Raw genomic sequence first — 15,864 nt, 5'->3', positions numbered from 1 at the left:
TCACCTTTATTTTCAGTCTGTACATATTGCCTTCGGGCGCTACACTTTTCTTTCCGTCACTGGAGGTTTACTCGTGACGAGGTTACTACTACAGCGGGGGCTGTTTATATATTGTATATTAGTTCTGATTTTGTTATTGTTGGGTTTTATTTAATTCAGTCTTGTCTTAGTTATTATCGAAAAAATAATATTTCACGTTTTTCCGCATTAAGTTTACTTTTGGTTACTAAAGTGACGCCACCGAAATCGGGGTGTTACATTGTGGTATCAGAGCACGGTCGAGTCTTTCGGGAGTTGTTGGGGAATAGGTCTTCTGTGCTAGGTTGTGTGACTCTGTAAAGAGTGAAAAATTGATTGTCTGCAAGCGATTTTTCGCTTAAAAATTGATTGAAGTTATTGCTTAATCATATTGTATAGTTATGGAAATGCTATCTTATGATGAGTACTAACTGTTTGTCTAACTAAACAGAGAACATGGTGAACATGAATCAACTCGCTGGGGCAATGACTGCTGTGGCCCAGGCAATGACAAATCAAACAGTGGAGAACGCTCAGTGGCGTGCTGACAAGGCTGAACGTGAGCGACATAAGCGTGAGAGGGAGTTAGCCCTAGACCAGAACAGGGGACTGAATGATTTTAGAAGGCAGGATCCACCCAAGTTCACGGGCGGGACTGACCCAGACAATGCGGATCTATGGATCCAAGAGATTGAGAAGATTTTCGAAGTACTGCAGACTGCTGAAGGGGCTAAGGTGGGCCTGGCAACTTATCTGCTGCTGGGCGATGCTGAGTACTGGTGGAAGGGTACCAGAGGAATTATGGAAGCTAACGACGAGGAAGTGAATTGAAACTCCTTTCGAACTGCATTCTTGGAAAAGTATTTTCCAACTAGTGCTCGGGACGAGCGGGAGGCACAGTTTCTGACACTCCGACAAGGGAGCATGTCTGTACCTGAATTTGCTTCTAAATTGGAGTCTTTGGCCAAACACTTCCAATTTTTCACCGACCATGTCGATGAGCGCTACATGTGTAAGCGTTTCGTCAATGGACTGAGGCCAGATATCGAGGACTCTGTGAGGCCATTGGGAATTATGCGTTTCCAAGCTTTGGTTGAGAAGGCAACAGAAGTTGAACTTATGAAGAACAAGAGGATGAATAGAACAGGCACTGGGGGACCAATGAGGTCGAACTTTCAAAATAATCATGGGATAGAGAGATTCCGACAGAAGAAGCCGTATCAACGTCCTGTGGCGGAAGGTTTTACCTCGGGGCAGTATAAGCCCATAAATGCTACCGGAGGAACAGGAAACAAGACTTCGGGTCAAGGAGTGACGTGTTACAGGTGCAAGAAGGTGGGGCACTACACTAACAAGTGTCCAGACGGAAGACCTCTATGTTTCAACTGCAACCGTCCGGGGCATCAAGCCAAGGATTGCAATGTAACCAAGTGTAAGACCCTGAATTAAATAACTAGATTATTGATTTATTTTCGATTTATTAATTTAATTGAGTATTTATATTCTATTGTTTTTATGTTTGTTTATGGCAAGTGTTCCATTACAAAACTTTTGACTGTAAGATCGATATGTTTCACTTTCCGGAAATCCGATAAAGTTAGACCTTATCTCCGCAGGGACTTGCGAGACCCTGAACCGTGTTCGAAGCTCCTTGCGGAGTTTTTGTCCGCGTTGTTTTAATCCTTTCATCTCTATAAATCTTTTCCGTGAATGAAGTTTTCTCATCCGGAGAATATTTCCTTAATCAGTTTTGTGTCAGATTTTGGAGCAGGTCGTTTCCAAAATATTTTCTCCTCAAATGATAATAATCACTATTGTCATTTTCCTATAATTCATACTTAGCTTAAACGCATAATATGACGACGTCATATTTGTTCTAATTGTCTCGCAATTATTCTTTAGCTCTGTTTCTACTCATTTCTTGGTGCATGAATCATTTTATTTTGCTCAAAGTGATTCAAATTTATATTTTATCATTTCATAGAGTTCCTCATAATTTTTGATATAATAATATATCACTCTTATATTTTTCTCTTAATTCTATGAGCTAAATCATTCAGTGTCCAAATTAATTTGTACCGATTAATAAATATCTTCTCATTTATCCTTGGATATCCCTCCTCCACGTCCCACATGTCAAGTACCACCAATCAGATTTCCATCCTCTCATTCTCGTCCACTCTCTTTGACTTTTCCTTCTTTCTCTTCATAATATCTTTCTTTCTTCTTCTGCAACAAACTTCTCTTTTCTTCTTCTTCCTCTTTTCTTTTATTCCTTGCAGCACTTCTTCCTTCTTTCATTTCTTTTGCTGAAGCACCCACACCACCATGGTACCTCTCACTCACGTCCCCTTCTCCCTCTCCACGAGATGCTACCGCTGGCTACCATCACCATGTCTTCTTCCTCTCAACACCATCGTCCCTCCTCCTCACCGTGGCTGTATGTCCAGCCAAGAGCCACCACCACCTTGACTTTTCTTCTCTTTGGACAACCAACCCATGAGCCACCACCATATACAAAAGCTCCGACCATGGCCACTCCAAACAGCCATGAACACGCGAGCACCACAGCCACCGCTGGTCACCACCGCCACGCCTCCTTTCATGAGCGAACCACCATGTCTTCTCCAATCTTCAAGGCTGAAGCCATTTTTCCTCAAAGCTTTCCTTTTTCGTGCTTTTCTCCTCTCACACAAAGAACAAACAAGGTAGCTTATGTCAAGGGCTTCAAACCTATGCTTTTAGTTTTCAATTTGGTTAAGTTTTGAAAATGTTGTGCTAAAAAGTTGTTTGGACCTCTTTCTACTCTTTGCTAAGCTTAATCTTTATGTGGACAGTTTTGTGGTGATGCAAAGTTTTTGAGGAAAAGATGAGAAAAGTTTGTTATGTGACTGTTAAAAATTAAGTTTTGAGTTAGTGATTCTAGTATGTTATTCCTAGTGGTAATAGCTTTCTATTAATGTAAATGTTTTATGAAAAAGTTGAAATTTTACTCATAAGTGATTTTGGAAAAAAATAGCTTTTCATAGAAAGGGTTGGAAAAGATTGTTCTTGGAATTTTTCTAAGCTTAGGCATGTAATTTATTTTGTGAAACATCAATTCTTGAAAATTTCTTAAATTGTATGAAAAGAATTTTGGGGCCTAAAACACAACATGCTTAGAAGTTTTGGGTTAAACTTGAGTTTTAAAAGTCTTGAGGTTTGTTTGATAAATTTATTAAAGATTGAGGGTTGAAAAAGAACTTACTTTTATGTGAGGACCTTTTCGTGATTATGTGCTTGTCAAGGGACTAGAGTTGAATTACTTAAAAGTTGAGGAGTTGTTTTCTAAATGGGCATTTAAAGGGGCTTTTCTTTAAAACACAAATATTTTATCTTTGGACTTTAGTCCTTGAAACATAAAGTTTGTGCATTTAGCCTAAGTGAGCGAGAAAGATTGGCTAAGTTTGTTATGGAACTTTAGATGTGACTTTAGAGGCTAAGGTTTAGTATGTGAACTTGTGAAGGGTACGAAGGACGAAAGCGCCTTGCGACGAAGCTAAGGAATAGAAGGAAGCGAGCCGACGCGAAAAACAAAGATGAGATAGGATTGGAGTTGCAGTTTAGGAAGAAAATTGGCTAAGGTAAGGGTAACTCGGTTTTAGAGCGTCTTTGAGTCTTGCATGCTTTTATCGCACTGCCTGTGTTTGAGATGAAGATGTTTATATTGATTGGCAGATGATTATGATTATTATGCTGAATTTGGAAAATGTTTTCTGAGAGGCTTCGGCCGTTTACTGGTTTCTGTCGTTACTGCTTCCTAGTGGATGAAACATGTGGTTACTTTGGATTGGTCCTTGGGTGGGCTTTGTTATTGTCTGACTTGGCATATAGGGCTTGAGTCAAGTGGCGATGAGGAGGTGTGTCCTATCATTGTCCCATCTTGCGAGATGCTAAGTGGCGATCAGGAGGTGTGTCCTATGATTGTCCCGTCTTGTGTGACGTTAAGTGGCGATTAGGAGGTGTGTCCTATGATTGTCCCGTCATGTATGACGTTATAAGTGGCGATGAGGAGGTGTGTCCTATCATTGTCCCGTCTTGAGAGACGATATTGATCGATCCATTTTGTTAGCAGCATATAGTTGCATTATAGGGAACTAACACCTGACCCTATGTTGTTGGATTTTCGTATTGGTTTATTGATATCTAATTTGATGTTACATTGTTGAGGTTATTATTATCTGAGTCCGATTTATGTTTAAGTTGTTGATATATGAGTTGAGTTATGTTGCTAGTTATTTACCATGCCAGGTAATTAAATTCGAACAGCATGATTTTCTCTTTATACATGGTAATTGCATGGAGTTAACCCTTTCTATTTGCTACTTGTTGTTTGGGCGCTTAACGCTATTAGGCGATGGAGAATCTTCGATGAAGGTTGACCTTCGTACGAGTTCGAGATGAGGACTTGAAGAATTATGGAAGACTCAAAGAATAGAGTCGGGTCTAGGGATAGAGCCTTGGGTTAGAGAGCTTACCGTTATTGGTTTAAGGTTGCATAATGATTTTATGAATTTATATTTGAGGTTTCGGGTAGGTTCCGATGCATTGCTTTCCTGCGGTTCCCCGATGTGGAGATCGTAGGGAGTATTTCGGATTTATGGTGTCATTGCATAATAGGTTCTTTGTTGAGTTGTTTCTATTGGTTAGGTTTTGTAGGTTGGGTGATTTCGGGTTTACTTTCGGGTACTTGCCTTGTTCAAGGCTTGATGTAAATCCCATTGTAGTTGGGAGTATGCATGACATGTTTTGGAAATACATTTGAAAAGAAAAAAATAATACTCGTGTTTATGTATCATTTTGGAAAACATTGCATATTTACTTTAATAGGTTACTAAAGTGACACCCGAAATTCGGGGCGTTACACCAAGGTTAAGCCATCTGTGCATACGGTGAGGGGAAGACGTTCTACTGCACGGGGAAGAGTCCATGTCTTGTGCGGCGAGGGAGCTGATGGATTAGTCAGAGGAGAGCGCAAGAACGATGGTAACTTTCTAACTATTCTTTCTCATTTTAGTATAATATACCCTTCGTCACCCCGTAGCGTGTGCAACACGTCTGAACTTGCTTTTACCGCTAAGCGTTGACCTTATAGTTATTACGCCTATGAATACCTTATTTGACCGTAGCTCGTATTTTAGCTATAGAAGTACACGAGGTTTAAGATAACACGTTAAGCCTAGAAAGTAGTCTTATACCGATGCGTTTAAAAGGAAGCTAGAAGCTGAAGAATGAATCTCATAGAGATTTCTTATGGATAGTATACGTATGATGTCGAGGGTGTGTAGTTCCGTAGCGACATCATTGAAGAATTAATATCAAGATTTTTGTGACTATTGGATGATAGGAACTCATTGACTGTTCCAGTGGGTTTTTCTAAATTTCACCTTCGATGTATTAGGCTTGATCAACTTAATATTGAGGGGGTGATATTCGGAATCAGAGCTGGCTATGGACTTTGATAGAAGGATGTGTAAGATGAATTTGAATTGATCGAGGATTAGTCGGATTTGGGAGGAAAGTTCGTGTTAAGTAATTGATTTTCTTTGGGAAGGATTTATCGTTGTAAGAGATGAATATTCTTTTAGGAAATGTTGGAGAGCTACAGAGCATCAGAGATCCAAACTTGGAAAAGGTTTAGGTTTTAAGTCTATTAATTCTTGTCATAAGTGTATAGGACTTGAAGTTTGTCATAATTTGATTGGGAGATTAAGAAGTTTATCGACAAGATGGTAATCAAGTTACAAGAAGGAAAGTGTTAGTATTAAGATGAATACTCGAAGTTATCATAGTTGGACAAGCTACTCAGAGTCTAATAGTGAATGAAACTTGTTATGGATTTCGGTGATACAAGCTAGAGATTAGCGAGTGAATTTTGCTAAGTGGAATGAGAATATTAGGGTAAAGATTGACTTCAGAAGCTGGAGATCATATTCGAGTAAGAGTTTTAGTGGGGTTATCATTGATGATTGTAGTTAAACCTCGGCAAGTTGAAAGATGATATGTCTGTTGAGACGCCGTTGGTCAACATTGGGACTAGAAGAGTGAAACAATCGAAGGGAAAGCAGAGTGCTTTAGTAAGAGTTATTTGGAACAAAGACACAGACGATGCCATATGAGAGTTAGAGGAAAAGATCAAGAACAATAGTCAGAGCTTTTACTGAACCCTAAGTTTCGAGGACGAAACTTTCTTTTTGGAGGGTAGTAATGTAAGACCCAAGTTTTTAAGCTTAGAATAAGTGGAAGAGATTTCCAATTACGATTAGGCTTGATGTATCGTGAAGGGAAACCTGAACGAAAGTTTATTAAAATGAAATATATTTAAGAAGGAGAAAGTTCAGGAAAAGTTCAAGGATTGCATTATGATCGATAAAAGTTATAGCACGATCGTTATACGCTTAACCTAGGTCAGAAACCCTAATATATAGATAATTTTCATTTTTAGGCACGATGGAAGTTAATTCCAAAAATCTTCAGAGAAATGTTAGAATTTCTCTTCTTCCATATATCACAATCGTTTCGAGGCGAAACACTAGGATCTACGAACGTCCGATTCCAATCATCGGAAGTTTGCCGAAACCGAATCCCTGGTATTTCAAAACCCTAGAATCACCCGACTATGGGGACTTTATCTATTCAGAGCTTCAAATGAATATTCTACACGCGTACACCCATTTCTCTTGATGATTTCAATCTTTCTTCAGAAGGAAGTTTTCCATTCCGACATTCGATGCAAAAAGCAACTTATCGGGTAAAATAGTTTTACACCGACTTTGCACCGACTTTGCATTAGTTGCAAAAAATACAAGGAGACATCTTCTTAGCTTAGGAATTCCTTTGCCAAAACCTATCTTAGAATTCATGGAGAATGATGCCGGAAAAATCAGATTCGCGAAACTTTCATTTTCCCGCGAATTACCATTTTCTATATATAGCAAGCAAGTGAGAAGAAATCACAAAACTCCACCATTTCTTCCCAAGGAGGCCGCGAGTTTGCATAGGAGAGGAGGAGGAGAGATTTTCTTCATTTCTTGCTTGATCGTCGATCAATCAGTTGCTACTTCAAGGCTTCGAGGTATAGTCGCTAATCCTTACCTCCGATCGCTTTTTCCATAGCTTTTCTGTAGAGATTTCTGAGTGGATAGTTTATGGGTTTTTGCAAAACTATCCTGAATCTTTCATTTCTGATTCTAAACCTCTTCTATATGTGCCCAAGATCACTTCTGCCGGATTAGATTTTCCGTTATGTCGCCGGAATTCCGCCGGAATCAATTCTAGCCTAAAATACCCATTTATGTAGTTTTTGAGTAAAGCTTCAACCTTTAGGCTGAAAACTATCGCCTTAGCTTAGTGCTAGTAGGATAAGTTGTCATAAACGTCGTTGGTGACGTCCCTGCAAAATTTGGTTTTTGGGATTTCAGTTTTGAAAATCCTAAGTTAAAAATCATGACCAAAATACCCCTGCGACAGTTTTTGATCCGATAATTTTTCCGAGTTCAGAATACCCTTAGTTACGGCTTATGAAAGCATAGGAACCAAGTTTGATCGAAGAAAAATCGAACCCCACAATTAACCAAAGTGGCCGAACCTATTTAAGGGGGAGGAGGAAAATTTCCTTTTCCGAAAACTTGTCCTTTCGCGCTAGATTATCGTACCTTAGAGTATAGATTACTTCGAGTAACCTTAGTAAGTATCGATAGCTTAGTTTTCGATAGATTCTGATAGTATTTCTGTGGTTTTGCTCTAAAGGTGATTTTGAGGAATTCCCAGAGGAGCAAGCCTTTGATTGTGAACGAGTGTTAGGAGATCGTCCTTTGAGGGCTTCTCACTGAATCTCTAGTTAATGTTTAGGGTCGATGTTTCGACATTGTTTACTGTTTATGCACTGAGATTGTGTGTGATTGAAAATGTTTTCTGAGGCTTCGGCTGACAATGTAGATGATTCATCTACTGAATGTTTTTGAAGATTGACTTACATGCTATGTGCTATGTGGGTAATCTAGGATGTGTGGTGCATGCTTTATATGCTAAGTGCTAAGTGTTTATGATGCGATTTATTGATATATGACATGTTGTTGATTGTGATGATTTAAATATGCTTTACATTGGAAATCTGAGATTCTGAATTGTGAGAATAGCGGGCAGGTCATGCCGATTTTATTTTGAGAGTTTTAAGAAAGTTTGATAGGACGAACGAGGTTCGGGCCTTGATTTTGTTTAGTGGATCGAGACATCCTCTGGAAGCGACTTGGGATTGGTAGATCCTGTAAATGTATACGACTTGCGATAAGACAAAATGAAATCTATTTTATAAAGAAAACTCATAAGACCTTAAATAACCTCTAAATCTTTAAGTAATGATAGCAACCTCGAAGGAAGGCATTGGAAGTGAAATCTTAATTTTGGAAAAAGAGGAGTGTCGTCGGATCCAAGTGTTGAGTATGTTGTCGTTGTGCTGTTGGAGCAGCGTTTGATGTTGTGCTGTTGGAGCAGCGTTTATTGTTGTGCTGTTGGAGCAGCGTGTGTTATTGTGCTGTTGGAGCAGCGTGTGTTGTGGTGCTGTTGGAGCAGCTATGTGTCGTTATGAAGTGTGTCTTTTGGTCGCAGAATCGACTTTACCTTAGGGTAAGCTTTTAGAGACTTTAACTTCCCTAGAACACGTGGCGACGTGTCGAGTGAGGACGGAGACGTTGTTTGACTAATCATTTTGCATACATGCAACATTAATGAGGTATTAACACAGGACGTACTCTGGACCTCGTCGGATTCCAAAATGGTCATAAGACCCGGATTTCCGTGTAAGAGCGTCTGTAGACGTCTCTTGTAGCAGACCGAAATGGCAGACCTACGGGTTACGGCTGATCTGGCTACCTTGGTTTGGTGTAAGAGACACGCGGGAAGAATGGTCCCACCGTTGCTGGTGCTAGGATTGATCCGTTTGATGTCCATCCCAGAGGCACGCGAGCAGAATGGTCCCACCATTGCTGGTGCTAGGATTGACTCGTTTGATGTCCATACCTATGTTTGGTGTAAGAGGCACGCGGGCAGAATGGTCCCACCGTTGCTGGTGCTCGGATTGATCCGTTTGATGTCCATCCGTTCCGGATTGCATATTGGTTGACTGGGTTAAGCTGCATACATATCACGCAACATGCATACTGACTTAGTTGATGAGTGTGGTTGCTAATTGATAAACTTACTTGGAACATGCTAATTGTTATTATTGTCGTTATGATTTTGTGGAACATGCAACCCTAGGAATGATATCTCTAGTTATAAGCCTAAGTGGCTATCTATTATTTGTACCTATTGGGTTTATTATCTACATAGTTCTTTAGAGTTGACCCTCGCGTCTTCTGTGTGTGTTTTGGCGGACAACGCCTTTTGTCAGATGAGTATTGCGGACTGGTTCACCATGGTCCACCCTTCGGGGGAAACTAGGTTGGGATGCTGGAACAGGAGCGCGTCGCGGTAGCGAGAGGATGACGGATGGTGTACATAGACTAGGTCGTTCTGGATTTCGAATCCGGACGACGATCATGCTAGCATGTCGGTTTTAGTGCTGGTGTGAGCTCCTCAAGATGGGATTAGTGTAGGAGTAGAGTCTTAGCTCTGAACATCATTTGTTTCTTTTGGGACAGGGTAGCTGTAACACCCCGATTTCCAGGTGTCACTTTAGTAACCAAAAATAATCTTTACGCGGAAAACAGATAATTTTTTTTTTTGTTTTCTTTCCTTTAAATCAAAGTGATAAGAAAGTAAAGACAAACCCCAACAACTAACTAACCGATATACAATATATACATCTGTACAGCCTCAGCTGCACTCCATGTCACGCGAAGCCGCAGTGACTCCAAAGCAGTGTGCCCGTAGGCAAATATCTACAGACCCAGAAGTGTAAGTGAGAAAATTAAAATTACAAACCACTAGGAGAAAGTCGGCCTCAATATGGCCTAAGCAAAGACCCCTATGGTCCAACTGACTCACTGTGATCCCTCAGTAAGAGAACCACACGAAAAGTCATGCGTCGGAAACCTACCCGATCCCAAAAGCAAAACGAATCAGAGCTCTACACAAAACATGACGCCTGCCCAAACCTAACCTCCCAGTGCCAAACCCACAACGATCTGAAGTCGGCAAGTTGAAGCTCAACTCTATGCGCCATAGAACTCCTTTCGTCAGACGTCCACGCTCGTCAGTCCGGTCCTCCATGACCCTTCCCCGATACGTCGCCCGGTGACCCGCTACATCGATCACCCAAGCGGTGGGGCATCCCGATCCAGCAGCTCATATCTGATCCCCCCCGAGGGAGAGACCGTCGAGAACCAGTCGACCATCGACATCTGGCAGCAGGCCGACCGCCCAAACACAAACATACAAACAAAGCCAAGGCGCTAGGGTCAACTCACAGCAATAAGTACATATACACTCAACATGTGACGGGGTATATATATAAGTTGTTATATAAGCATATAAGTAATCCTAGCATGTTATGGCTCTAACATTGCTTCAATAAACAAACAACACACAGTCTCAGTCAGCATGAATGTATGCGTGAAATGCACAATATGAATCCGGATTTGTGACGCGTTCCCGTTCGCCACAAGTGAAGCATTCCCGTTCTTCACTATGGATGGACCATTCCCGTTATCCATCCTGGATGAACCATTCCCGTTATTCATCCTTGGTGAACCATTCCCGTTATTCACCGTATGATGAACCATTCCCGTTATTCATCATTTATGCAAGGTGAACCATTCCCGTTATTCACCATGATATGCACAGGTGAACCATTCCCGTTATTCACCCGATTGAATGCAACGTGGTTAGCCAAACAACGAATCGCCCTTACCACGAAAGTGTTTAGCTCACAACCCAATCTCAACAAACCCATGAGTTAGTGTCGGTCAATACAGCACAGCTCCACCAACAAGAATACACAAGGGTCTAGTGTCGGTCAATACAACACAGCCCAAACAACAAGAGCGCTAAGTGTCGGTCAATACAACACCGCTCCAACAACAAGAGAACCCAAGGGATTAATGTCGGTCAATACAACACAACCCCATCAACAAGAGTACGTAAAGTACTCGGTGACTTTCAGTCATCACCATAGCTCACCTTAGTGGCTTTCCCCAATTCCAATAACTCACAACAAAGGTCGACTTTTCCCCGTCTTTCGTAAATATTTTCCCCTTCAGTTTTCCTATACTTAAACATTAATAAAAATGATTTCAATTCAGATTAGTCAGGTTATGAGTTTATTTCTCAAAATCTAGGTTTCCCAAGTCTTTAGTTTACAAAATTCTATTCATTCTAGGTTTTCCGAAAACCAACCACCCAAAAGAAGTTTCCCGGGGAAAGTCTAAGTAAACCAACGAATCCCAACAAATGGCTAAGTCCCAAACCCCTCGTTTGAACTTGCCTAGGGTTGCTCATCCAACCCGAAACATCAAAGATCACCAGATCAATGAATCTCCACTCCGAAGTCGCGTCAAAACGCACAATCCAACAAAGCACAACATCACAACATCAGTTCATCAACATAATCAACATCAAAGTAAAGCATAAGTCGAATTGATCGACGCCTATCATGCATTCATAGCTAATATATAGTAAGTTGCCCTAACCTCGAGCTGTTCCAGCTTCGCAAACAAAGTTCTCCTCAAACAATTGCTCTGAGTCTTCCAAAGTTCCCTCAACTGAACCTCGGAGAAAAACAAAGCAGAATCCAAACAAAATCGATTAGTTCGATCGCAAAACAATACATAAACGATAGACAAAGCATTAAAGCTTCAGAATAGGACAATCAGGTACGAAAGGACAAGTTTTCGAAAACGAAAAACTCCCCCCCCTTAGGAAATAGCCCACGGCCATAAGGAGAAAAGAGCTTCGGCTCTTTTTCTTCGATCAAATCAGTTTACAAGGTAGTTTTAGGGTAAAACTAAGGCAAAGAAACTGTCAGAACAATTTTCGGACAATCAGGTCGAAATACGACTACGCAGGGGCATTTTGGTCCAAAATAAAGGCTCAAAACTTCAAAGTTATCAGTTCTGAAAACAAATTTGACAGCAATGATCCTCATGACATCCGTGACAACAAATCCTAAAGGCACGAAGTCAGATTAAGTCTTTTTGACAATAAAGTTTCGAAATGTGAGACAAAAAGAGTTTTGAGTCAATTTTTCAGATCCTGGACAACTGAATCGCAATCAGAGTTTACTGACAGAGGTTTTAGACTCAGGGGAACATAAGGAACATAACCCAAGCGAGAAATCAGAGAAATCGGACAATTTTAGAAAAAGCTCAAAACTTAGAGCACAGAAACGACTTCAGAAACGCAACAGAAACAACAATCAGAGGTAGGAATCGTGTTAGTTACCTTGATACCTAGAAGTAGGGACGAACTGCACGAAGATTGGTCAAGTTTTCGCGAAAATCTCCTCCCCCCTTGCTCTCCACGAATTTGGGTCACTAATGGAGGAAAATGAAAGATATTTTGCTTTTTCGCCTATTTATAGGCGGGCGAAATCCCGGGAAAATGAAAATTTCGCGATTCCGATTTTTGCAGCACGTTCACCAAGGAATTCTAAGAGAGATTCTGGCGTCAGAAATCCAGAACTCAAAACAAATATCTATCATATGGGAAAAACGATATCGAAAATCTCAAAAGCGGTGTAAGTTAAATCTGTCCCGAAAAACTACTTTTTGCTGTGATCGCCGGACGACAAAACTTCCTTCTGAAGAAAGATTGGAAACGTCGAAACGAATCTGGCAACGCGGACGGAATCTTCGTTAGAAGTCTCGAATAGAAAAAGTCTTCATCCATTGCTCGAAAATAGGGTTTCGAAGCAAAGAAATTAGCGTCGGCGGACATCCGAAAAGTGAAACCTATCGTGCGTACATCCGAAAAGTGAAACCTATCGTGCGTACAGTCCAGAGTTCCGAAATGAAACGCTGGTCGATGGAAAAATAAAGAGAATCTTTAAATTTTCTGAGAGTTCGAAATCTCACTCAAAACGTTGCTTTAAGAGCGAAATAGCCTATTCTGGACACGCTCGCCCTAAGGCAAGTGTGCAGACGACTCGCACTAACTCCGAAAACAACTACGCAACATTCCTCAAGCAATTCCTGAACTTTCTTCTTCATTTATCTTCCTCAAATATCAAACTTCTGTCACGCTTACACTGATTCTACGCGTGAGTCGGAAACAAGCTTGTTCTGAAAATCCAGGTCTTACAGTAGCTTCCCACCTATAGCTTTTTGTGTGGTTCTTTACAGGAATCACAGAGAGTTGATTGGACTTAGGAGGTCTTGCTTCAGGCCGATGGGCCAGCTGATTCTCAGTTTTGAGGGATGGTGTTGCGGACACTTCACCTTTATTTTCAGTCTGTACATATTGCCTTCGGGCGCTACACTTTTCTTTCCGTCACTGGAGGTTTACTCGTGACGAGGTTACTACTACAGCGGGGGTTGTTTATATATTGTATATTAGTTCTGATTTTGTTATTGTTGGGTTTTATTTAATTCAGTCTTGTCTTAGTTATTATCGAAAAAATAATATTTCACGTTTTTCCGCATTAAGTTTACTTTTGGTTACTAAAGTGACGCCACCGAAATCGGGGTGTTACAAACGCCACTACGGACGAGACAATCGCGTGGGACCACACCCACCTCATCGCCACTTTAGAACATCTCGAAAAATGGGACAATCCCGCGGGACCACACCCACCTCATTGCCACTTTATAACGCCTCGAAAGACAGGACAATCACGTGGGACCACACCCACCTCATCGCCACTTTATAACGTCTCGAAAGACGGGACAATCACATGGGACCACACCCACCTCATTGCCACTTTTCCTATATGCCAAGTCAGTCAACGACAATTTCCAAACCAATAATCAATTCAGAATAACCACATGTTATTCATAATTTCAATAATAACCAATGACCGAAGCCCAGAAAACGGAGACACATGTCTCTATTGTTTAACAACGGCCTTAGCCTCAGAAAACATTTGGCACAAGTCTCAGAAAGCACTCCAAATAAGCAAGTATACAACATAGCAAGCATACCAATATTTCAATTAATTGCCAATCAAATTAAACACCTTCATCTCAAACGCATGCAGTGCGATAAAAGCATGCAAGACTCAAAGACACTCTATACTGAGTTACCCTTACCTTTGTGAGTAGTGCATATAAGTTGCGAATCTTGTGACCCTTCCGATCTTAGAAAATTACTCGCTGTAGAAAATGTTAAGCTTCAAGATCCTAGCTTCCGCTCCAAAACACAAGAATATCCTCACACTCAAGACAACCACTCAAGAATTTTCACTAGAAGTTAATGATAGAAAACAAGTGTATGTCATCGTTTATATTCTTTTATGTATCTTTTCCAAGTAATTCTCCTTCTATTTATATGCTTCAGCCTAGCAGGAGGTGGCAATGGAGCATGCACCTAAGCTGGAGGTGTGGAACATGCAATAAGGGACCATAACGTGGAGGCTTTGGAGGATAGGCAGCAAGCAACAATCTTGAGGTGCCATTCTTGGAGAGTGACATGTAAGAAGCATGAGGTGGAAGCCATGCAGCAAAGGTTAACGTGGTGGAGGCTTGATGAAAACGCATAGCAGATGCAACCAAGCATAAAGTGGATAAAGTTTGGATAGAATTGAAGCAAAGGTGTTGTAGAATTTAACACATAGAGCTATAGAAAAAATATTAGGAAGATGAAACATTATCCTAAAAATTATCCTAATGGAATTGAGAGAAGCTGTTGTTTTCTCGCATACTGACTTGGGGTCGGGATATCATCAGATAAGAGTCAAAGATGAGGACATTCAAAAGACCGCGTTTGGGACGCGCTATGGACACTACGAGTACTTGGTGATGCCTTTTGGAGTTACGAATGCACCTGCTGTATTCATGGATTACACGAATAGGATCTTCCATTAATTTTTGGATCGTTTCGTGGTGGTGTTCACTGACGATATCCTGATCTACTCTAGGGATCAGAAGGAACACGAGGAGCATCTGCGACAAGTATTGCAAGTTCTTCGGGAGAAGGTGTTGTACGCTAACACGACGAAGTATGAATTTTTTCTTGAAGAAGTGAAGTTTCTTAGTCATGTCATCTCAAAGGAAGGTATTGATGTAGATCCTAGTAAGGTGGAAGCTGTCACTTCTTGGGACCGTCCAAAAATAGCAACTGATATAAGAAATTTGGCGGGATTGACTGGTTACTATCGACGATTCATCGAAGGTTTTGCTAAGATTGTGGGGCCAATGACGAAGCTAACTCGTAAGAACCAACCTTTCGCATGAACCGAGGAGTACGAGGACAGTTTCCAAAAAAATGAAGAAGCACTTGACGACCGCGCCAGTTTTAACCTTACCACATGAAGAAGAACCTTATGAAGTGTATTGCGATGCGTCGTATCAAGGTTTGGGCTGCGTGTTGATGCAACATCGGAAAGATGTGGCATATGCATCAAGACAATTGAAGACACATGAGCGAAATTACCCTACGCATGACTTGGAGTTGACTGCTATAGTTTTTGCACTCAAGATTTGGAGGCATTACCTGTATGGATGTACATTCACCGTGTTTAGTGATCATAAGAGTTTGAAATACCTGTTCGATCAGAAAGATCTGAATATGAGGCAAAGACGTTGGATGGATTTTATCGAAGACTATGATTTTACTTTGCTATATCATCCCGGAAAATCAAACGTGGTGGCAGATTCCTTAAGTCGCCAGACGATTCAAGTGTCGTCCCTATTGATTAAGGAGTTGGAAATG

At 41.0% G+C, this 15,864-nt stretch overlaps 1 long non-coding RNA gene across 1 annotated transcript; it reads left to right on the top strand.

Moving 5' to 3' along the window:
• The first annotated feature begins 2,187 nt into the window (after window positions 1–2,187).
• LOC130737531 (uncharacterized) lies at window positions 2,188–4,855 on the top strand. The gene is made up of 2 exons (XR_009018781.1): window positions 2,188–2,726; window positions 3,525–4,855. It is a non-coding gene; the product is annotated as an uncharacterized LOC130737531 (long non-coding RNA).
• Window positions 4,856–15,864: the final 11,009 nt, after the last annotated feature.

Source organism: Lotus japonicus, chromosome 2 (assembly GCF_012489685.1).
Source record: "Lotus japonicus ecotype B-129 chromosome 2, LjGifu_v1.2".
NCBI lineage: Eukaryota > Viridiplantae > Streptophyta > Magnoliopsida > Fabales > Fabaceae > Lotus > Lotus japonicus.
Note: the sequence above shows the minus strand (reverse complement) of the source record. Positions and strands in the feature narration are given on the sequence as shown.